The 24,373-nt window shown below is 40.2% G+C and overlaps 1 protein-coding gene and 1 pseudogene across 1 annotated transcript in view; both read left to right on the top strand.

The window, feature by feature from the left end:
- AVEN (apoptosis and caspase activation inhibitor) overlaps positions 1-24,373 on the top strand; it is a 219,285-nt gene that overhangs the window by 163,177 nt on the left and 31,735 nt on the right. The window lies entirely within an intron of this gene.
- Positions 15,595-16,202, top strand: LOC136375930 (thiosulfate sulfurtransferase pseudogene; annotated as a pseudogene).

Below are 24,373 nucleotides of genomic sequence, written 5' to 3'. Positions count from 1 at the left end.
TCTGTTATCTTCATTCTTGATATTTTTTTCCTCCTCCAATTTGGCCAATTAACTCTCTGCCAGTCTTACTCTCTCCTCTCCTTGAACTACACTACCCATAAGTGTTACATCTCCCATTATCTTTTCTTTCCTCTTCCTTTCTCTCTATGAGGGTTGCACTCCAAAACCCTTAACTCTCTCTCTCTCTCTCTCTCCTCTTTTTTCTTTTTTCTTCTTTTAGTGGTTCCTTCTTTTTTTCTCTCTCTCTCTTTCTTTTCTCCCTCTATATTAGTTTCTTCCTTTCTCCTTTACATCTCCTCTCATTCAAACCTCAATAACAAACAAATTATCTTATCTGGGACTCAAACTTATGTTTGTGGCATTTTGGGGGTTTTTTACTTCACCTTTTTAACTCACTAGCAGTGCTCCCATCCCTGGCTTTCCATTTTATCTAGTTCTTGTTCCACTAAATACAATAGTAATTTTTTTAATTTGTCCCCCCATTTTTCTGTTTCCCTCTTATTCCTCTCATCATAACTCTTAGTCAACCAACACCTAAAAGCAAATCATTTTATTCTTGACCCAAATTTTTTCCTTATTTGCTTTTTGTGGTTCCATACCCCCTTCTTTTTTCTTTTTTTTTTTTTTTGCCCCTTTATTACTTTTCCCCAATTCAGGCCCTCCATTACAGGCATTGTTTGTTATAATTCACAGTTCACCACAAGATTTTCTCAAGAAAGAGGGGAGAGGAGAGGAGAGGAAAAAAGGACGGGGGGAATAATTTCCTTTTTTTTTTAATTTTTATTTTATTTTATTTTTCTTTATTTCATTATTAATTTTTTTAAAAAAAAACAACTCTTTGATTTTTTATTTTTTTAACTTTTTATTCTTTATTAAATCTCATTAATACTATTAACAAAACCACCCTCAGATGCCATTAAGGAAGAGAAAATCAAATATCATGAATACAAAAGAAAGAGAGGTAACACAGCTAGATGAGGAAAAATCTATGGAGAAAAAATTTAATATGTTGGAAACCTTGGAGCTAAATGACAGAGAATTCAAGATAGAAATCCTAAAAATCCTCTGAGATATACAAGAAAACACAGAAAGGCAATTTAGGGAGCTCAGAAAACAACTCAATGAACACAAAGAATATATGTCCAAGGAAATTGAAACTATAAAAACAAATCAAACAGAGATGAAAAACTCAATTCACGAGCTAAAAAACGAAGTAACAAGCTTAGCTAATAGAACAGGTCAGATAGAAGAGAGGATTAGTGAAATAGAAGACAAGCAACTTGAGGCACAACAGAGAGAAGAAGAAAGAGACTCAAAAATTAAAAAAAATGAGATAGCCCTACAAGAATTATCTGACTCCATCAAAAAGAATAACATAATAGGTATATCAGAGGGAGAAGAGAGAGAAAATGGAATGGAGAACATACTCAAACAAATAATAGATGAGAACTTCCCAAGCCTGTGGAAAGAACTAAAGCCTCAAGTTCAAGAAGCAAACAGAACTCCGAGTTTTCTTAACCCCAACAAACTACTCCAAGGCATATCATAATGAAATTGGCACAAACTAACAGCAAAGAAAAAATTCTCAAGGCAGCCAGGGAAAAGAAGAATACAACATATAAAGGAAGGCCCATTAGATTATCATCAGATTTCTCAGCAGAAACTCTACAAGCTAGAAGAGAGTGGATCCCAATATTTAAAGTCCTGGAAGGACTATGAAAGTTTATTTAGCATCTAATACATGTCAAGTACTAGATGCTTTATATACCTATTGTCTCTCATCCTAGAAATAGCCCTATGGAATGAATGTTGTTATCTTCATTTTTTGCCAATGAGGAGATTGAGGCCCAGAGAGTTTAAGTTCCAAGTTTTCACAGCAAGTAAGCTATTTTTGAAAAGCAGTTTTTTCTGACCTTGAAGCCCATGTTCTTGTTATATAAATCATGCGGCTGTTTTTCATTCTTTTAGAGTCAGTGAAGATCTATACAATGCAAAGTGTTAATATTACTTATATTTTTTTCTCCTTACATAGGATCCCATCTTTGCTTTGGGAAAACATAGGTAATGAGATTATGTAAAATTAAGCCTGACCAGGTGGTGGCGCAGTGGATAGAGCATTGGACTGGGATGTGGAGGACCCAGGTTTGAAACCCCGAGGTTGTCAGCTTGTGTGCGCGCTCATCTGGTTTGAGCAAGGCTCACCAGCTTGAGCCCATGGTCGCTGGCTTGAGCAAAGGGTCACTGACTCTGCTGTAACACCCCCCCCCCCAGTCAAGGCACATATGAGAAAGCAATTAATGAACAACTAAGGTGCTGCAACAAAGAATGATGTTTCTCATCTCTCTCCCTTCCTGTCTGTCTGTCCCTGTTACAAAAACAAACAAAAAGTATGTAAAATTAAGTAAACCACGATATGGTATCAGTTAGGGTCTTAATTGTCAGCAATAGAAACTGACCTAAGCTAATTTGAGAAAATAAATTTATTAAAAATATACTGTACAACTCACAGCCTCCCTGGAAGGGGCTGGGAAGCAGGCTCAGAGGGTAGAGGGCCAGGAACAGAGCTCCAAATTCTGTTGCAGAGCTGATCAAGAGACGGCTCACAGCTGCTGCTGCTGCTGCACACAGGTACATTGCCGCTGTGCGTCCACCCCAGTATTGTCCACATTGGACACCACTCTGTCCTTGTAGAAACTGGTTATAGTTGCCACCACCCAACACTAATAATGGATCAGCATGACCTCTTACTTTTTTTGTGTGTATATGAAAATATAAAGGCCTGACCTGTGGTGGCGCAGTGGATAAAGCATCGACCTGGAAATGCTGAGGTCGCCAGTTCAAAACCCTGGGCTTGCCTAGTCAAGGCACATATGGGAGTTGATGCTTCTAGCTCCTCCCCCCTTCTTTCTCTCTGTCTCTCTCTCTCTCCTCTCTCTGTCTCTCTCTCTCTCTCTCTCTCTCTCTCTCTCCTCTCTAAAAATGAATAAATAAAATAAAATAAAATAAAATAAAATAAAATAAATTAAAAAAAAAAAAGAAAATATTTTAAAAGTTATTTTTATTAAATTTATTGGGTTGTTGGGTAAACAAATGCTTTTTTAAGTTTGCTTGCTTGTATTGGGGCAGCGTCTTGTGTGTACAGTCTATGTAAGGCTGCGGGTGCTTGCCCTCAGGGTGGCAGATTGCAAGTTGTGGATTGCCTTCCTGCTTGGGAGAGGTGATTATTTGCTATTGTTCGCTGGAGAAGTGGTTCCCCCCAAGCCTGTTTTGACTGGAGAGAGAGAGAGAGAGAGGGAGAGAGAGAATCCGAGAATCCAGAGTGCAGAGAGGGAGTCTGGAGGGTAAGTCCGCAGAATGAGTCTGGGTTGTGGAATCGAACGGGTTGGGACTTGGGATTTGATTTCTGCCCGGCCTGTTTGGCTGGGGAGTCCTGAGACTGATGGGGCCCTGAGACAGGAGAAAGGGAAGCAGTCTTTCGTGCCTATTCGCTTGTCCGCCCTTACGAGATTAATAAATGGCCCATCATTTTCTGGCTCCAGTGTTCCTTTACCGTCTGCCCAAATCTAATGGAACCTGCATGGCCATAGTGGTGGCCGCTGGCTTTATATGGGGTAACAATGGTTAATAACATTCTATAAATTTCAGTTGTACAGCATTATAATGCAACATCAGTATAATCAATTGTGTGCTTACCACCCAGTCTTGTTTCCTTCCTTTGCTATGCTCCTTTACTTATCATTAGTTTTTAAATTTTTTTTATTTATTGATTTTAGCAAGAGAGAAAGGAGAAGAGAGAGAAAAAGAGAGAGAGAGAACATAGATTTGTTCCTGTATGTGCCCTGAGCAGGGATCGAACCAGCAACCACTGTGCTTCAGGACAATGCTCTACCAAGCTATCCGGCCAGGGCACTTGTTATTAATTTTTTATTTAAATACTAGGGGTGAGTATTTATGATCAACATGGCCTTGTTCATGTGCCTGTGTCCTAGAGCAAAAGTAGAAAGGGAGAGTCTTGCATTTTCTGCTTTGATAATCGGAGAAGGACTCTGTTTCATAAGGAAGGGGATTCAGAATGATAAATGACTCTACTAGGTGACAGTTGCTTTAGCAATTCTGGGAAGTTGATGGGGACATGTTAATCATCAAACTATAGGAGAGACTGCTAAAGATAAACACATTTGATTAAGGCAGAAATTAATTATTTTACTTAAAGTATAAAAGCAAGCACAGTCTGGGTTCAAAGAGTGTAAAGCAATATTAACTAATGAATGAATAAATAAAATTTTATATTCATCCAATGGAATATTCAGCAATAAATATGAGAAATACTAATACATATTATAACTTGGATGAACCTTGAAAACATTATGCCAAGTGAAAGAAGCCAGTTACTAAAGACCACATATTGTTTGATTTTATTTATATGAAATCCCTAGGCTAGACAAATGCCTGGAGACAAATCAGTCGTCTAGGGCTTAGGGGGTCAGGAGGAAATGGGGAGTGACTGCTTCACTGCTGATGGGTTCAGGTTTCCTTCTGAGCTAATGAAACGTTCCAAAATTGATTAATGTGTGAACATACAGACAATTATTCAGAAAAATCAATTTACAATTTTTCGACTTTATAATGATATAAAAGTAATAAGCATAATAAATTATTTATTATAAAATAGGCTTTGTGTTAGATGATTTTGCCCAACTGTAGGCTACTGTACATGTTCTAAGTACATTTAAGGTAGGGTAGGTGTTGGGCAAATGAGTTTGTAAAATTTGTATTATTTGAGTTTGCTCACTTTTAGTGTTAAAAAATGGCACTGGGCAGCGCCAGGTATGTGATCTGTGAAATTGCAAATTACATTTCTGCTTGGGCAGAGCCATTGCCTTGCTAATGTTTGCTGGAGGAGAGGTTTTCAAGCCAGAAACTATTGAAGAGAGAAGGGAGGAAGCCATGTTTTTGCAGAATTTGTGCAGAGAGAAGGGAGAAGATATGCAGATGGGAACAGAGGTGAGGGGCTTTGTGAGCTCCAGCTCCACTGAGACTGTTGAGGCCTTTGATTCTAGGAGAAACCGGAGAAGGTTCTCCTGGTTGTGGAACCGGAGAATGTGTCAGTGGCTTTGGGAGCCCTTTGTGTTTGCTCATTGGCTGGTTCGAGTCTTGAATAAAGGAATGGCCACTGTTTTTGGGCTCTACTGTTTCTTCACCGTCTACTTGAATCCAAGGAGAACCTGCATGTGGATGATGGCTACTACTGGCCGTACAGTAGGCTAAACTGTGATGTTTGATCAAAGTTAGGTGTATTAAATGCACTTCCGACTTGTGATATTTTCAACTTATTGTGGTGTATCAGGAAGTAACCCTATCATAAGCTGAGGAACATTTATGCTAAAAATGATTGAAATGTACAGTTTAAGTGGGTGGATTATATGGTATATGAATTATAGTTCAATAAATCTGTTATTAAGAAAAATGTGAAGTAGGAAAATTTAGGAAACAAGGTTCTTAATTGGGGACAGGAAAGGCACCAAAAATCCCTTATAGGATTTATATTTGCTTTTTATGCAGAGTTAGAGGGACAGCACTGCGACTCGTTCATGTTATCACGTATTCCTTCTTTTCAGCCCTGACCAGGCAGTCTGTGTGGGAAGGGAGGAGAGTTCTCTCATGGTTACTGCTGAGGGGAAACAATGAGCTAGTCATTAATAGTTGACTGGTATTGCCGTGTATGGAATTGAACAGTTAGGAGTTAGACGATTTGATTTAAGCTTGTAATGTATAGCTGAATGTCAAGTTTCAGACCTTAAGGAAATTATATAGTAATTGAAGAAAAATGTGACACCAAAATGATATTTTAATTGACTTACTGGCTCTGCAATCAGATACTTTGTGTTGAAATTTTTAAAAAACTATTTTTCTGAAATTCTGCCCACTTTTCCACACTGGATTTGTTAACTCAGACAATTGAGAACATTAGACACAATGTACCTTTGAGGGAGAGATGACCTTCTAGATCATAAAAGGTTTCAAGGACTCATTTCCATAGAGCAATTACAATTGCATAGCCCTAGAAAAGGCTTAGAGAAGAGAAAGAGGGGTGGGTGGGGAAAGAAGGTTCTTCAATACAGGCATAGGTGCTGGGAGAACACGTGATAATTGTGGCCTTGGCATTCTCTCTGTGAATTTCAGCAGAATTGCGGGCAGTTAGAGTCTCTATTCTGTGTACTTGTTTGTTTAAAAAAAACCCAGTAACTATAGTTTGAGAATTCTCAGCTTTATAACCTACAATTATAAGTTGGATTGCACTTTGGGAACACTGTTCTAGAGAGAGGCATTACTTAAGAAAATAGTTTCTCTACAAGTTAGAAATCTTACTACATTTTGTATTCTACCTTGTAGTTTAACAATAGAAAAGTCTTTTACTGAAGCAAATAAATATAAACACTTGAATTACTGTTGAATTTTCAAGAGAGAACTATTTCAGCAGATGAGTAACATAGATTCCACCACATAGTAGCAAAGTGTTGGGGGTCCTCCATCTGTTTCTAGTTCTGATATTACATGTTAGCTGGATCAGTAGGGAAATTACAACCTGGTGATGTGAACAGTCCAAAGAAGTACATTTGAAAAGTCCCCTATCATATTATGTGAACCTGTGAACCTCTTCACTGTGTTTTCTGGTAGGGGTGAGACAAGATCACTTTTTACTGCTGTTACCCACTCAGTGGCCCCAAAACATCTACTGACTGAAGTATAGGCTTTTCTTTTCTTTTCTTTTTTTTACAGAGACAGTTGTTCATTGATTGCCTTCTCATACATGCCTTGACCGCAGCCCTTCAGCAGACCGAGTAACCCCTTGCTCAAGCCAGCGACCCTGGGCTCAAGCTTTTGCTCAAACCAGATGAGCTCTCGCTCAAGCTGGCGACCTCGGGGACTCGAACCTGGGTTCTCTGCATCCCAGTCTGATGCTCTATCCACTGTGCCACCGCCTGGTCAGGCTATAGGTTTCTTTATTTAGGCATTTTAGCCACTTGATTCCTGGACCTGTTTCCCACCTACCTTTCTGATATATAGTACTTAGAGCTAATGCTTTCATCAAATTGGACTCTCCTCTTATTGTTCTTGCCTGCCTCTGTCTTCTAACATTACAGCATTTCTTTCTGTGACTTAGAATATCCTACTCTTGCCCTTTATATCTTCTGGCCCAAATCATACTCTTCTATCCATGACCATTTCAAATACTAGTTTTTAAATACCATGAAGCTCTTTCTTAATCCCCCTAAAACTTCTGAACCATAGTACTCTCTAATTCTTTTAGTGTTGTCATATTTTTGCCTTGTTTCATTGCTCTTTCTGTGTGTTATGGATCAAATTATGTCACTTCAAAAGATATGTTTAAGCCCTACCCCCTAGTACTTGTGAATATGACCTTACTTGGAAACAAGGTCTTTACCAGTATAATCCAGTTAAAATGAAATCATGCTAGATTATGGTGGGGCCCTAATCCAATGACTGATGTCCTTAAAAAAAGAGGGAAAGTTGGACACAGAGACACAGAAGAGAGAGACCTGGGGGAAGAAGGCTATGTGATGCTATGTGACCACAGAGGTGGAGATGGGGCAATGCACAGGCACCAAGGATTGCCAGCAGCACCAGAGGCTGGAAGAGGCAGGAGAGTCCACTCCTGCAGCCTCCTGAGAGCACATGGCCCTGTCTACACCTTAATGTCAAACTTTCAGCCTCCAGGACTGTCAGAGAGTACATTTCTGTTGTAGGCTCCTCCCAGTTTGTGCTACTTGAAGACAACACTGGAAAACCAACATAGTGTGTTTATCTAATCTTTACTGCTGCTCTGCCCCCGTTATGCTGTGAATTGATTTAGTTTGGGCTATAAGTTACTCATCATTATCTTCTCAGTCAATCAAATAGTTTTGAAAATAAATTCATGGCCTGACCTGTGGTGGCGCAGTGGATAAAGCGTCGACCTGGAATGCTGAGGTTGCCGGATCAAAACCCTGGGCTTGCCTGGTCAAGGCACATATGGGAGTTGATGCTTCCTGTTCCTCCCTCCCCCTTCTCTCTCTCTCTCTCTCTCATTCTCTCTCCTCTCTAAAAATTAATAGAAGTTAAAAAAAAAAAGAAAGAAAATAAATTCATGTCTTTGAAGTGCTGTATTTTTTGCTCTATAAGATGCACTTTTTCCCCCAAAAAAGTGGAGGGGAAAATGCCCATGCGTCTTATGGAGTGAAAAATGCGGTATTTTATTAAATATTTTAACATACTATTTGGTTCAGAATATTTTTTTCTTATTTTTCTCCTTAAAACCCTAGGTGTGTCTTATGGTCAGGTGCGTCTTATGGAGCGAAAAATACAGTATGTTTTATGTGTAGTAAAATTACCCTTTTTAGGCATACAGTTTTTATAAATGTACACAGACCATGGCCACCACCACAGTATCAAGAGAGCACATTTCCATCAACCTAAAAAGTTTCCTTGTGTCCCATTGCAAGCTGCTCTCTACTCCTAACCCCTGGCAACCACCAATCTGGGGTTTGTCATTGTAGTATGTAACTTTTTCTGTTTGGCTTCTCTCACATTGCATCATGCATTGCTCATCTATTTTGTTGCATGTACCACTATGTTCCTTTTGCTCATTCATCTAATTTTCATTGAGTGTTGTTATGTGCTGGCTGTTGTGCTAATGCTCTGCAGATACAGTATGAGTATTGTGGGTACCATGCTTACCCTCTTGGGACTTATGAATCAGACAGGTGCAAAACAAAAGAATAAAGAATATCATAAGTACCCTAATGGCAAAAGTGCAGTGTATTATGGGAGCATAGTGCAGGAATATTTGACTTAGATTTGAAGGATCATGGAAGGCTTCCCAGAGGAACTGATGTTGAACTTGGGACCTAAGGATGAGTGATTAAACTCCAAGCCAACGATGGGAGGAATGAATGCAGGCTTGTAGCAGTGCATGAGAGTTGATTGCTAAACATTCAGGAACTTTGCAAGCTGATTGTTAAACCACTGCTAGCCTGAAACTGGGTATGGTAGGAGTATGGTAGGAGTATTTATACCATGGGTATCCTTAAATGCATCAAACCAGGAGTACCCCCCCCCCCCCGGCAACTTTCCTGCATACCATATTGGGTGGACAAGCAGGGGAGATAGTTAACAATGAAAGCAAGAAAGAGCATGGTGTTTTTGAAGAACTAAAACAAATTCTGTAGAGTTGAAGCATAGACTGTTGAGGGGAGAATTGAGGGTCAGAGAATCAGCTGGGGGCCAGATTGCATAGGGGATGCAAGTTGTGTAATACACCATAATGTCCTTTTCTGCTAATTTTAATATCTGTCAGTTCTGAATTGTTTTAATTGATTGACTATTCTCACTAGGGAGAATCATTCTGATTTTTTTGCATGCCAGGGAATTTCTGATTACATGTCAGAAATTGTGAATTTTACCTTCTTGGGAATTTTATAATATTGTATTCCTATAAATCTTAGGTAGTTTTAGTCTGGGATGCAGTTAAGTTTTATTAGAAAGCAGTTTGATCCTTTTGGTGTTTTTTTATTTATTCATTTTTAGAGAGGAGAGAGAGAGAGGGGGGGGGAGGGAGGGAGGGAGAGAGAGGAGAGAGAGGAGCTGGAAACATCAACTCCCATATGTGCCTTGACCAGGCAAGCCCAGGGTTTCGAACCGGCGACCTCAGCATTTCCAGGTCGACGCTTTATCCACTGCGCCACCACAGGCCAGGCTCCTTTTGGGTTTTGCTTTTAAGATTTCCTTGAGCCCTAGTCTGGTGGCTCAATAGATAGAGCATCTTCCCAGTGTGCTGAGATTGTGGGTTTAATGGTCAGGGCACATAAAGAAGCAATCAGACCTGAACTGTGGTTGGAGTAGTGGATAAAGCATCGACCAGGAATGCTGAGGTCACCAGTTCAAAGCCCTGGGCTTGCCTGGTCAAGGCACCTATGAAAGTTGATGCTTCCTGCTCCTCCCCCCTTCTCTCTCTCTCTCTCTCTTTCTCTCTCTCACTCTTGTTCTGTCTCTCCTTTCTCTCTAAAAATGAATAAATAAAATCTAAAATAAAATTGAAAAGAGTGAAAAAAAAGAAGCAATCGGTGAGTGCACAACTAAGTGGAACAAGTTGACCCTTCTCTTTCTCTCTCTCTCAAATCAATGGAAAAAGAAGAAGAAAAAAAAGATTCCTTAGGTGGGACCAGAGCAATATTTAGCATCAAATTAATTACACCTACTACTGCAAGACTCTTTTGAAAAAGCACTGGTCGGTGCCGTTCACCAGAAATTTTAGGCCGGGTGGGCACTGGTCCGTGAACCAGCAGTTGAAAACCACTGCTACCTGATGTCCCATGAATTATGAGGTTTTCTAGTCTGACTGGTGCTTCTAGTCTTACAAGCACTATTTCTGGCCCTGCTTTGAATATCTGGTACTGTACTGGATCCTGCATTTCTTTTGGGCTCTTTTCTATAACTGCCTTGGGCAGTTCCTCTTTATGTAATGATCAGAGTCTACTGAATACATGAGGGTGACCCTCTTTGGGTCTCCAGAGTTCTCTCTCTCTCTGAAACTCCACTTTTCTGGAATTCTCTCCTGAAGACTCTATTTACTGTGAGTCCCCGGATTCTTAGCTCCATCTCCTTCTCATTGGGAGTCTGCTGGACTATGCCTAGGCTCCCCCAGATTTTTCTATTTCAAGTGGGAGGATAAGTTGGGATTCTGGCACTCCATCTTAGCTGGAAATAGATGTTCAACTTGATCCAAAGTCAGTGCAGGGCAATTGAAGAGAGGTTTAAACAGCAGGGTGATGGGGATCAGATTTGCACTTTTAAAAGATCACTTTTGTGATCTTTTAATAGTTTCCCACTTTGGGAAAAAGGTGGTTTAATTTAAATGTCTTTTTTAAAATTAAACTGCTGCAGTTATTCAGTTAAAAGAGCAGGGTGCCCCTGCCTGACCTGTGGTGGCGCAGTGGATAAAGCGTCGACCTGGAAATGCTGAGGTGGCCGGTTCGAAACCCTGGGCTTGCCTGGTCAAGGCACATATGGGAGTTGATGCTTCCAGCTCCTCCCCCCCTTCTCTCTCTCTGTCTCTCCCTCTCCTCTCTAAAAAAATGAATAAATAAATTTATAAAAAAAAAAAAGAGAGAGGGTGCCCCACACCAGGGAATCATCAATATCATTTGGCAATACTATATCCACATAAGAAATATCCGTAAGGTGGAAAATAGGAACCAAAAGAGACCAACAATGGAAAATCAGTAGGTTAAGTTTCAAAGATAGCAAATCTATTACAACCCAGGTGTTTTTTTTTTGTTTTTTTTTTTTTAAATAGTGGTATAAATTCAGAGAGGGTGCCTGCCAGAGGTGGGACCCAGAGACTTGAGTATAGGAGTGAAAGAGCTGTGGCACTGAACCCTTGGAAATGTTAATGAAGAAAAAACATGCTTGCTTTATTTTTCAGACCTTGCTATGCTATAGAATTGGGGCACCCAAAATGTGGCCTGAAGTTTTGTTCCCACATACCACTTTTTAATTACACGGATTGGACATAACAATTAGTATCTAAGGAAATATCAGTTAGAAAAATATTATGTGGAAAAAGGGGGAGAATTGTAAGCAATTAAATATAAATTAAAGCATCATTATGCTATTTTATTTTTTAAGATTTTTATTTATTGATTTGAGAGAGAGAGAGAGAGAGATAGAAAGAGAGAGGAATGCAGGGAGGAGCCGGGCATCAACTCGTAGTTGTTGCTGCTCTGCTGCTCAGTTGTGTCTGGACTGGGCAAGCCTGGGGTTTTGAACCAGTGACCTGAGCATTCTAGGTCAATGCTTTATCCACTGCACCACCACAGGTCAGGCCTCATTATACTACTTTAATAAGCAAGAAATCTTATAGTTAAATACTTAATAAATATTTACTAAATCTACTTAATAAGAAGTTTATACTTATTAAATTGTGAACTTAAGTACAAAATTATTGAGGGGGCTTTTGGGGAAAAGGTGAATTAATTTAAATGTCTTTTTTTTTAATTCAGTAGACATATAAGTAGTAGAATATATATTTCAAGAGAGCAGAGACATTGTTTAATCTTCTGTATCACCAGCTTCTAGCCTGACACATTGTTGACATTTAGTAAATATAGTGTGTCTGTAAAGTCATGGTGCACTTTTGACTGGTCACAGGAAAGCAACAAAAGATGATAGAAATGTGAAATCTGCACCAAATAAAAGAAACCCTCCCAGTTTCTGTAGGATGATGTGGCAGCATGTGCGCATGCGCAGATGATGACGTAACACTGTGTATACAGCGGAGCAGCCCACGGCCATGCCAGTCGAGATGTGGATGGTACAGAGGAAAGTTCAGTGTGTTCTGTGGCTCGCTAAATTCGAATCCGTGACCAAAGTGCAACGTGAATATCAGCGCATTTATAACGAAGTGCCACCACAGAGGGATAACATTACTCGGTGGGATAAGCGGTTGAAGGAAACCGGCAGTTTGGTGGAGAAACCCCATTCTGGTAGGCCATTAGTCAGTGACAAGTCTGTGGGATAGCTACCTAAAGAGCCCTAAAAAATCTGTACGTGAGCCCACATTGAACTGCACTGAATAGGTATGAAACTAGGAGAGTTTTCCTTTATTTGGTGCAGATTTCACATTTCTATCGTCTTTTTTGCTTTCCTGTGACTGGTCAAAAGTGCACCATGACTTTACGGGCACACTGTTATTTGTGTAAAAGTGAGTGAACACATTGCAAGTGACCTTGCAAATTGGATTCAGTAGGTCAATAGAGCAACATACACAAAAAGTACCAAAGTATATTTTCTTCTTGGGCCCAATAATTCCAGTATCCAAAATATAAAGTGGCAACGACCTTAATATTATATTGAAGTATAAACCTTGAAGAATCAACTATAAGGAAGGAATATACATTTGACAGATTTTAAAAAAGTGTTTATTTATTTTTAATTGAATTTATTGGGGTGACATTGGTTAATAAAATTACACAGGTTTCAGGTGCACCATTCCATAACACATTGTCTGTGCACTGCACTGCATGTTCACCACCCCAAGCCAAGTCTGTCCGTCACCGTCCCCCCTTCCCTGTCCCACCTCCCGTCTTCCTTTCCCACCTATAATTACCATGCTGTTGTCCTTTTGTGAGCTTTGTATTCTTTGTTTAATTCCTTTACCTTTTTCATATCAGTAGATGAATGAATAAAAAAGCTGTGATATGGTTATACAATAGAATATAACTCAGCCGTAAAAAAGAAAAGAGAAGGAAATCTTATCTTTTGCAACAGCATAGACGGACCCGGAGAGCATTATGCTAAGTGAAATAAGTCAGGCTGAGAAAGACAAGTACTGTATGATTTCACTTATGTGTGGAATCTAATGAACAAAATAAACTAACAAAAAAAATAGAAACAGACTCATAGATTCTGGGTGAAACAGATTAAAAAAATGTTTTTTCCTAAAGGGAAAAAATCCCCATCATCCAACCATGTGTGTTCTTTGACTTTTAGTTAGATGTTTGATGTTAGCTGCCTGTGGAAGGGAAGTCATGCAGTTGTTTGCCTGCAGTTTTTCTTGAGTGGAAGCTCTTCTCAGCAAAGAGCAGTGAGATCCCGAGAAACACCTGCCAGTGCCTTGATGTTCTGCAGTCACGCTCCGGGCATCTTCTGGAGAGCTGACAGGATGCAGCAGTTTCCTCCCAGTTCTCCTTTTTTTTTTAGGAGCTGGTGAAGAGCTATGTCAGATTCTCCTATTCTTTTGTGTTTGAGAAACCCTGAGAAGGAACTTGGTATCATTGATGGAACACTGTGATCATACTGTCTTCCAATTTCTTAAATTTATTGCACCTTTGGTGTGAGCCACAGGTAGCTGATCAGAAGTGCTGCACAAGCAGAGAAAGGACCCCATGGTGTGCATACCCCATCCTGCTGTTCCCATCGTCAGCTCCGAGACATTTCCTGGCATTTTCATTTTCCTTTAGTAGTGACCATGGTTGTTTTTTTTTTTTTTTTTTTTTCTTTTTTTTTTTTTTTCATTTTTCTGAAGCTGGAAACGGGGAGAGACAGTCAGACAGACTCCCGCATGCGCCCGACCGGGATCCACCCGGCACGCCCACCATGGGGCGACGCTCTGCCCACCAGGGGGCGATGCTCTGCCCATCCTGGGCGTCGCCATATTGCGACCAGAGCCACTCTAGCGCCTGGGGCAGAGGCCACAGAGCCATCCCCAGCGCCCGGGCCATCTTTGCTCCAATGGAGCCTTGGCTGCGGGAGGGGAAGAGAGAGACAGAGAGGAAAGTGCGGCGGAGGGGTGGAGAAGCAAATGGGCGCTTCTCCTGTGTGCCCTGGCCGGGAATCGAACCCGGGTCCTCCGCACGCTAGGCCGACGCTCTACCGCTGAGCCAACCGGCCGGGGCGACCATGGTTGTTTTTTTAAGTAGTGAGACAGACTCCCTCATGCAACCAATCAAGCCACTGGCTGCGGGAGGGGAAGAGGGAGAGAAGGGGGAGAGAAAAGGGAAGAGAAGCAGATGGTCACTTCTCCTGTGTTCCCTGACCAGGGATCTAACCTGAGACTTCCATACACCAGGCCAACGTTCTATCCACTGAGCCAACCGGCCAGGGCTGTGACCAGAGTTTTTATTCAGGAAAGATGACATGCCAAAAGAACAAAAACATATTCTGAAGAATTTATATTGGGTCATAGTAAAAATTTTAGGGCATTTTCCCTTTTTATTGTTATTTCAACTTTATTAAGACATAATCAACAAATATAATTGTTTGTATTTAAAGTGTACAAAATAATAATTTGGTGTACATATAATTGTGGAATGACCACCAAGATCAAGATAATTAACTCATTCATTATCTTACATAGGTAACTTTTTATTTTTTGGTGATGAGAATGCTTAAGATCCACTTTTGGCGACTTTCAAGCATACAGTATAACACAGTATTAATTAACTATAGTTACCATGCTGTACATTAGATCCTCTGAACTAATTCTTTTTGTAACTGAAAGTTTGTATCCTCCAACCCACATCTCTCCATTTCCCCAGCCCCTGAAAGCCACCATTCTACTCTCTGCTATGTGTTTCCTATTTTTTTTTTAATTTTTCTTTTATTAATTTTTTTTTAGAAATGAGAGAGAGAGAGAGAGAGAGAGAGAGAGAAGGGGGAGGGAGGAGCAGGAAGCATCAACTCCCATATGTGCCTTGACCAGGCAAGCCCAGGGTTTTGAACCGGCGACCTCAGCTTTCCAGGTCGACGCTTTATCCACTGCGCCACCACAGGTCAGGCGTGTTTCCTATTTTTGATTCCACATATACTGAGATAATGCAGTGTTTGTATTTCTCTGTCTGGTTTATTTCACTCAGCATAATGCCCTCCAGTTTCAAATGACAGGATTTCCTTCTTTGATATTCCATTTATGTGTTAAATATACATAGAGACAGGGGATTGGCAAAGTAGGTTTATAGTTATAATAAAAGTAAATAATACAGTAATTAATAAATATTTAAAAGAATAAACTGTTTTTCGTAGTCACAATTGTAAATGTGCTTTTGCCAGCCCCTGTATATGTTCAATGTGTTTGGCCAGCGCTTGGTGTTGGTGCTTAATGGTGGCTTCTGGAACTGGCTGAAGGAGGGCTACCCCGTGACATCTGAGCCCTCACACTCAGAGCTGACAGTCTTCAAAGCTGCACTTGACTGCTCTTGCTCAAGACCTATGAGCAGGTGCTGGAGAACCTTGAATCTAAGTGGTTCCACCTGGTGGATTCATGGTCCCAAGGACAGTTCCTGGGCACTGACCTGGAGCCAGCTGCTATAGGACTGGTTCATGCCACATCTGAGGTGCGGTCAACATGCTGTTCATGGACTTCCTGACTGAGGATGGCTTCGAGAAGAGCACAGAGATGCTCCAAGCTATGTTCAAGGCCAAGAAGGTGGACCTCGCAAAGCCCTTCATTTGCTACATGCTGGAAGGGTGTCACTGCTTCCCACATTGCCCTGGCCACCTAGCTCTGAGGCAAGTCCAATGTGGCAATCTACAACAGTTCCTGGTTTGAGCGGTTACACACCCCCCCCCCCCCGCCCCACAGACCCGTATGTCCCAGTGGAAGGACAGGAGGCCTGAGCAGTGAACTCCTCTATTCACCGTAACTCAGCCAGTTTATTTAGCCAAGGGCATCGACAATTATAGCACATCTTCTTTATCCACTTAAGGACATTCATGTTGTTTTCTCTACCTTGGCTATTGTGAATAAAATTGCAGTGTATCATGGGTTGCCGATATCTCTTCGAGATTCTTTTATTTCTTTTGGATATATACTCAGAAGTGAAATTGCTGGGCCATATGGTCATTCTATTGTTAAGTTTTGAGGAAACACCATACTGTTTTCCATAATGGCTGCACCAATTTACCATCCCACTAACAGTGAATAAGGGTTGCCTTCTTTCCACAGCCTCTCCAGCATATTTATCTCTTGCCTTTTTCATAATAGCCATCTAACTGGTGTGAGGTGATTTTGTGGTGGTTTTGATTTGCCATTTCCCTGACGATTGGCTATGTTGAGCACTTTCATGTACTTGTTGGCCATTTGTATGTCTTCTTTGAAAAAATGTCTGTTCAGGTCTGTTGCCTATTTTTAGTTGAACTATTTGCTTTTTGCTATTGAGGTTTATGTGTTCATTATATCTTTTGAATATTAACCCCTTATCAGATATGGTTTACAAAATTTTTCTTCACTTCATAGGTTGTTTCTTTTCAATTATTGATGTTTTCCTTTGCTCTGCAGAAACTCTTTAGTTTAATGTAATCCCACTTATTTATTTTACCTTTTATTGCCTATACTTTTGGTGTTTTATACCACAAATTATTGCCAAGACCAATGACAAGGAGCTTTTTTCGTATGTTTCCTTCTATGAGTTTTATGGTTTCTGGTGTTACTTTAAATCTTTAATTCATTTCAATTTAATTTTTATGAGTGGTATAAGGTAGGGGTGCAGTTTTATTTTTTGCACGTAGTTATCTAGTTTTACAACATCATTTATTGAAAAGACTGTCTTTTCCCCATTGTAGGTTTTTGGTGCTCCTGTCAAAAATTAGTTGGCTGAAGGACCTTTTCTCTTTTCAGTGATAATGTTCATAGCTCATTGGCTCATAAATTTTTGCCATTCACTTTTCTTGAATAGATGGGATTGTTAGACTATTTTAATTTTGAGATCCATCATAGTTTCTTTTCATCTTTCTTCAGTTTTGAGGGCAATTGAAGATCTTTGATTATCTCCTTTCCACACCTCCTTTTTTGTTGTTTTTTTTTTTTTGTATTTTTCTGAAGTGAGAAGCAGGGAGGCAGAGAGACAGACTCCCACATGCGCCTGACCGGTATCTACCCGGCAAGCCCACCAGGGGGCGATATTCTGCATATCTGGGCCAACAGAGCCATTCTTGCACCTGAGGTGAGGCCATGGAGCCATCCTCAGCACCCAGGCCAACTTTGCTCCAGTGGAGCCTTGGCTGCAGGAGAGGAAGAGAGAGACAGAGAGGAAGGAGAGGGGGAGGGGTGGAGAAGCAGATGGGTGCTTCTTCTGTGTGCCCTGTGGAATTGAACCTGGGACTTTCACATCCTGGCCAATGCTCTACCACTGAGCCAACCAGCCAGGGCAACCCCACATCTTCTTAATTGAGGTCCTTGACTTACCACAAAGGTCAGATTGCAAATATAATTCTGTATTTTATGTTTCTGCCACATGCTTTTTGGCAGGCTTCATGAAAATGATGTTTAATATTTTTCTTTATCTCATATCACCTTTATGTCACATGGATCACTTATATTCATTTGCTGATTTGTTCTTTGATTTATACATTACTCATTTGCTTACTTGTTCTTGCATGCATAGGTTTATGTATTATTTATGCAGTAATTTACTAACACATTTACTAATTGCTGACATTGGTCCAGAAACTACACTAGGTCCCAGGAGTATGTGGTAATGAAAAGAATGGGCCCTGACAGTTTAACCTTTTGAGTAGTATGAACGTTCATGTACGTCCTCACGCAAAGGGTTAACAGAAAACTCACTACTCAAAGGGTTAAAAAACCTTGAGATGATTGCTTCAGTGAAGGTGTATGTAAAATATAGAAATGATCGTGGCTCTGTGTGAAGCAGGGTGGCATGGACCCATACAAAGATCAGATTACTGAGTACCTCAGTTACTGAGTCAGACCACTGAACAATAATTTGCATTACCCTTTTCTCTCAGGGAAATAGAAAAAACTCACAGTACCAAGGAACAAAAGCCTAGGCACTTATCAGTGGTCCATCAACCCAGAGTAAGGTCAGGGTGGCATACAGTGCAGGAAACTGGGGCTGATTCTCTGTGGCTAATGGTGTATTTATTTATTTATTTAGTTTTTTTTCTTTTTATTAATTTTAATGGGGTGACATTGATAAATCAGGGTACATATGTTCAGAGAAAACATCTCCAGGTTGTTTTGACATTTAATTATGTTGCATACCCCTCACCCAAAGTCAAATTGTCTTTCGTCACCTTCTATTTGGTTTTCTTTGTGCCCCTCCCCTCCCAGTTTTCTTTTCCTTAAGTGAGAAGCAGGGAGGCAGAGAGACAGACTCCTGCATGTGCCCCAACTGTAAGCCAGCTGGCAAGCCCTCTGCTGGGTGATACTCTGACCTTCTGGGGCTCTTGCTCTGTTGCTTGGTAACCGAGCTATTTTAGCACCTGAGGCATAGGCCATGGAGCCATCATCAGCACCCAGGACCAACTCTCTCCAACTGAGCCATGGCTGTGGGAAGAGAAGAGAGAGAGAGAGAAAGAAAGAGAAGGGAGAGGGGAAGTAATGGAGAAGCAAATGGTCGCTTCTCCTGTGTGCCCTAACTAGGAGTCCAATCTAGGATATCCATATGCCAGGCGATGCTCTACCACTGAACCAACTAACCAGGCCAAGAAATGGGTTTTGTGAAGTTGGTATTGCAGAGCACTGGGTTTGTAGCCACCCTGCTGTGCCCCCATTCAATTGAAGGAGAGCATATTTGTGCATCATTTTCTTAGTCAGGCTTTGTGACACCTCCTGCTCTCCTTCCCACTCAAATTATATGCCAGATTTTCTACACATATATGTGGGCAAAAGGGACCATAGCTACTTTTTAAGTCTTAAAGGACATGGACTTGAAGGTTAAAACCAATGTTTGCACATTTTTTGCTTAAATATTTCACAGGAAGGCAAAACAGAAATTTTTAAAATTCATATCACTCTGCATATCATTTGCCCATTTAAACTAAAGTTCAGTAGAATAATATTTTAGTATTTTTCAAAAATAAAAATGAAGAAAATCTAATAGGATGAAAAGGCATGTTGGATGCTGATGTCCCCCCCCCCCCCAATGTGGATACATACTTCATACCCACAGGGTGAGGAAGGGGCAGAGAAACAGATCACTTAAGGTTTATATTGGTATGTAAGAGGGTGACACCAAGGGACAACGTGAACTCCTTATGGAGATTGATATTATTTGAGCCCTTAGATGAGCTTATAGTATGTGCAAAAACAAATGATGAAACCAAAACAGACTTCATTAGCCAGAGATGAAGAGGAAAATAAAAGTGGGAAATCTGTTGGATATTAACAGATATGATCTTGGTATTGGTTGGAAAGGTATCATTCTACTGACATAGTGGAGGGCTATCATTATTTGGAAAGTGATGTCTTTAAGTTTCTGAATTTAATCCATTTATCATTTGAAGTATTCATAGTACATCAGTCAAAAGATGCCCATTTTATAGTTTAGTGAATAGATACTTGATGCTTTAGAAATCTGGAAAATGTTCAAAATGCAAAATACAGTAATATGTTCTGAAAGGTATATTTTCAAGTATATATAAATTGAAGAATAATGTCCTTTTTGAATCTAGGAATATGTTTTAGTTGCATTACCAAAACAAGAAGAAAAGTAGTAATTCAAAAGCATTTTTCCATAGGTAATATATAAAACTCCCCAAGATTAAAGCTATTTGATAAGAACTCCAACTTGGTTTATGAAGTACCTTTACATGTGTTTTTAGGTCCTCCTACAATCCTGTGAAGGAAGATAATGACCCGAAGCTTTAGCTCCTCTGGACTCTGCTTCTCCTCACATATGCTAAGCATTGTCTCAAGGCTCAGAAATGGGCATGACCCTTCCTTGCTTCCTTCAGATCTCTGCAGACTGTTGCCCGTCAGCCGGCCTTCAGTGCCCACACTATAATGCAGTGCCAGTCCTCCCTCTCTTCCCCGGTCCCCGCTGTTTTTACCATGCTGTGCTTTTCTGCACAGTGTTTGCCACCAGTTGACACATACTACATTTGTCCTACTTAGATAGAATGTAAGCTCCAAGAGGGTACCGGCTTTATTTTACTCATCCCTGTCTCACCGGCGTCTGGGACAGTGTGTATACGGGCTCAGTAAATGTCGAGCAACGAATGAGTTTTACAGAGAAATGAGTTTTACAGATGAAAAAATCTAAGACGGAATGATAACTTAGTTCTCCCAACTCTAAACACACCTTTCTATTTATGCTTTGTTTTTAGTCTTCATGGTTATTCAGGAAAGAGTTGCCATAGCAACCCTGAGACTGCTTATCCATAGCAAGTCCTGGTTGCTGGGTTGGCCCTTGCCTGGTGTCTGGGAACTTGGAGTTTGGGAAAGCTTGTACCCTTCCCAGAGCTGAGAAGAGTGGCTTACTCTGCCTACATCGTTTGTACAAACAATATAGGGGAGTCCTCGGGTTATGACACAATTCTGTTCCTACAACAGTGACGTAACCCTAATTTTGGTGTAAGTCGAAACACACCCTAGCCTAAGTCACTTACTTATCCTACCATAGTTGTGAAATAATAATCTAGAACATAAAAACACAATTAAGGCAAAATGGCATAGGTAAGTGTACTGAGGGACGCCAACTCCTTCACTCATATGCTGTTACTGCGTATTCTTCAGCTGCGTGCACAATCAAACTAGTTTGCCCATATAGTCCTTAAGTATGACACTAATGGCATAAGCCAGAACACTCATGTCTCAGTTGTTTTAAGTTTTTATGGGAGTGAGCATCATAACTTGAAATGTCGTTTGTTGAGACTGTCATAGCCTGAGGACCCCCTGTAGTTTATGCTGGACACCTGTTTTTCTTCTGGGTATCTGGACTTAGGAGACAGGTTAGGGAGAGAGTGCCTAGTGATCAGCCTCCAGTAAGAACCGTGGGTACCAAGTCTCTCATGGGCCTTCCTGGTAGATATTTTTCATGTATTGTCATATCTCCATTGCTGGAGGAATTAAGTACATCAAGTGTGACTCCACTGGGAGGGGACTCTTGAGAGCCTGTGACTCTGAACTTCGCCCCATGCACCTTTTCCCTTTCCTGATTTTGTTTTGTGTTCTGTAATAAATCAGAGCTCCATATGTTGAGTCTGATGAGCCCTCCGAGCAAATCGCTGAACCCTGGGGTGGTCCAGGAACCCTGACATAATGCTGTTCCTTAGCTTGCTCTTCGAGTTGTCACTGCATCATAAATACCCTCTTGATTATGAAGACATATCTCATTCTTTTTAATAGCTTTGTAGTGTTCTGTTTTAGGAATATACTGTTGTTATTTAACTGCTCTCTTATTAATGAATATTTAGACTATTTCCAGTGTTTCATTTTTATAATCAATGCTTGCATAACAGAGTTCTAAATGTAGATTTGCTTTGGCCAATTTGAGAGCTACTGCCCAATTATATTTCAAAAATGTCTGTGCCACTATGCTATTCACCTGAAACTAATACAAAATAATACTGAACATAAATTTTAATTGAAAAAATTAAAAAATTAAGAAAGGCTCTTTCAATGTATGTTTTCAGTAACAATATATTAATGCTCCATCTCTCTATATTATTACTAACCCTGGATTTATCTTTCTTTAAAATTTTTGTGTCTTATGGACCATAAGTTAAAAAGTGGAGTGGTCTTTTACAATTGTTTAAATTTGAGTTTTCTGACACCTAGCAATTTGAGCCTATTTTTCTATGTTAGCTTACTTCGTCTATTCTTATCTTTTGTCTTCAATTCTATTCTGTTGAGTGTCTTCTCTGGGTTTTTTGTTAGGTATGTTTGGTATATTAAGGATATTAGCCCTATGTTTTTTTTATGTTGCTTTTAAAAAATCCAAGCCAGTCTTTTTTCTAACATTTGAAGTGTCTTTTTTCTTCTTCCTTTTTTTTTAAGTGAGAGGAGGGGAGATAGTGAGACAGACTCCCGTATGTGTCCTAACCAGTATCTACCCAGCAACCCCTGTCTGGGGCCGATGCTTGAATCAACCAAGCTATTTTTAGCATCTAAGGCTAACACTTGGACCAGCTGAACTATCCTCAGTACCCAGGACTGTTGCTCAAACCAGTGGAGCCACTAGCTGCAGGAAGGGAAGAGGGAGAGAAGGAGGAAGGGGTTGAGAGAGAAGTAGATGGTTGCTTCTTCTGTGTGCCTTGAGAATCAAACCTGGGACCTCCATATGCTGGGCCAATGCTCCATCCTCTGAGCCAGCCAGAGCCTGTAGTGTCTTTTGATTAACAAAAGTTTTCAATTTAATTTTAATGGGGTGACATTGATAAATCAGTGTACATATGTTCAGAGAAAACATCTCTAGGTTATTTTGACATTTGATTATGCTGCATTCCCATCACCCAAAGTCCAATTGTCTTCCGTCACCTTCTAACTGGTTTTCTTTGTGCCCCTCCCCTCCCCCAACCCCCTTCCTCTCTTCCCCCCCACCCCGTAACCCCCACACTCTTGTCCATGTCTCTGAGTCTCATTTTTATGTCCCACCTATGTATGGAATCATATAGTTCTTAGTTTTTTCTGATTTACTTATTTCGCTCAGTATAATGTTATCCAAGTCCATCCATGTTGTTGTAAATGATCCGATGTCATCATTTCTTATGGCTGAGTAGTATTCCATAGTATTATATGTACCAAAGCTTTTTAATTCACTCGTCCACTGACGGACACTTGGACTGTTTCCAGATCTTCGCTATTGTCAACAATGCTGCGATAAACATGGGGGTGCATTTCTTTTTTCAAACAGTGCTGTTGTGTTTTTGGGGTATATTCCTAAAAGTGGTATAGCTGGGTCAAAAGGCAGTTCGATTTTTAATTTCTTGAGGAATCTCCATACTGTTTTCCACAGTGGCTGCACCAGTCTGCATTCCCACCAGCAGTGCAGGAAGGTTCCCTTTTTTCCACATCCTCGCCAGCACTTATTCTGTGTTGTTTTGTTGATGAGCGCTATTCTAACTGGTGTGAGGTGATATCTCATTGTGGTTTTAGTTTGCATTTCTCTAATGATTAGTGATGCTGAACATTTTTTCATATGCCTATTGGCCATCTGTATGTCCTCTTTGGAGAAGTGTTTATTCATTTCTTTTGCCCATTTTTGATTGGATTGTTTGTCATCCTGGTATTAAGTTTTACAAGTTCTTTATAAATTTTGGTTATTAACCCCTTATCAGACGTATTGTCAAATATATTCTCCCATTGTGTAGTTTGTCTTTTAATTCTGTTCTTATTGTCTTTAGCTGTGCAAAAGCTTTTTAGTTTGATATAGTCCCATTTGTTTATCCTGTCTTTTATTTCACTTGCCCGTGGAGATAAATCAGCAAATATATTGCTGCGAGAGATGTCAGAGAGCTTACTGCCTATGTTTTCTTCTAAGATGCTTATGGTTTCACGGCTTACATTTAAGTCTTTTACTCATTTTGAGTTTATTTTTGAGCATGGTGTAAGTTGGTGGTCTAGTTTCACTTTTTTGCAGGTAGCTGTCCAGTTTTCCCAATACCATTTGTTAAAGAGGCTGTCTTTACTCCAATGTATGCTCTTTTCTCCTTTGTCAAATATCAGTTATCCATAAAAGTGTGGGTTTATTTCTGGCTTCTCAGTTCTGTTCCATTGATCTATATGCCTGTTCTTATGCCAGTACCAGGCTGTTTTGAGTACAGTGGCCTTATAGTATAACTTGATATCAGGGAGTGTGATACCTCCCACTTTATTCTTCCTTTTCAAGATTGCTGAGGCTATTTGTGTTCTCTTTTGGTTCCATATAAATTTTTGGAATATGTGTTCTATATCTTTGAAGTAAATCATTGGTATTTTAATTGGCATAGCATTGAATTTATAAATTGCTTTGGGTAATATGGACTTTTAAATGATGTTTATTCATCCTAACCATGAGCACAGTATATGCTTCCACTTGTTTGTATCTTCCCTGATTTCTTTTATCAATGTTTTATAATTTTCTGAGTACAA

Source organism: Saccopteryx leptura, chromosome 6, assembly GCF_036850995.1.
Source record: "Saccopteryx leptura isolate mSacLep1 chromosome 6, mSacLep1_pri_phased_curated, whole genome shotgun sequence".
NCBI classification, from domain to species: domain Eukaryota; kingdom Metazoa; phylum Chordata; class Mammalia; order Chiroptera; family Emballonuridae; genus Saccopteryx; species Saccopteryx leptura.
The sequence above is the reverse complement of the archived record's forward strand: the minus strand, read 5'-3'. Positions and strand labels throughout refer to the sequence as shown.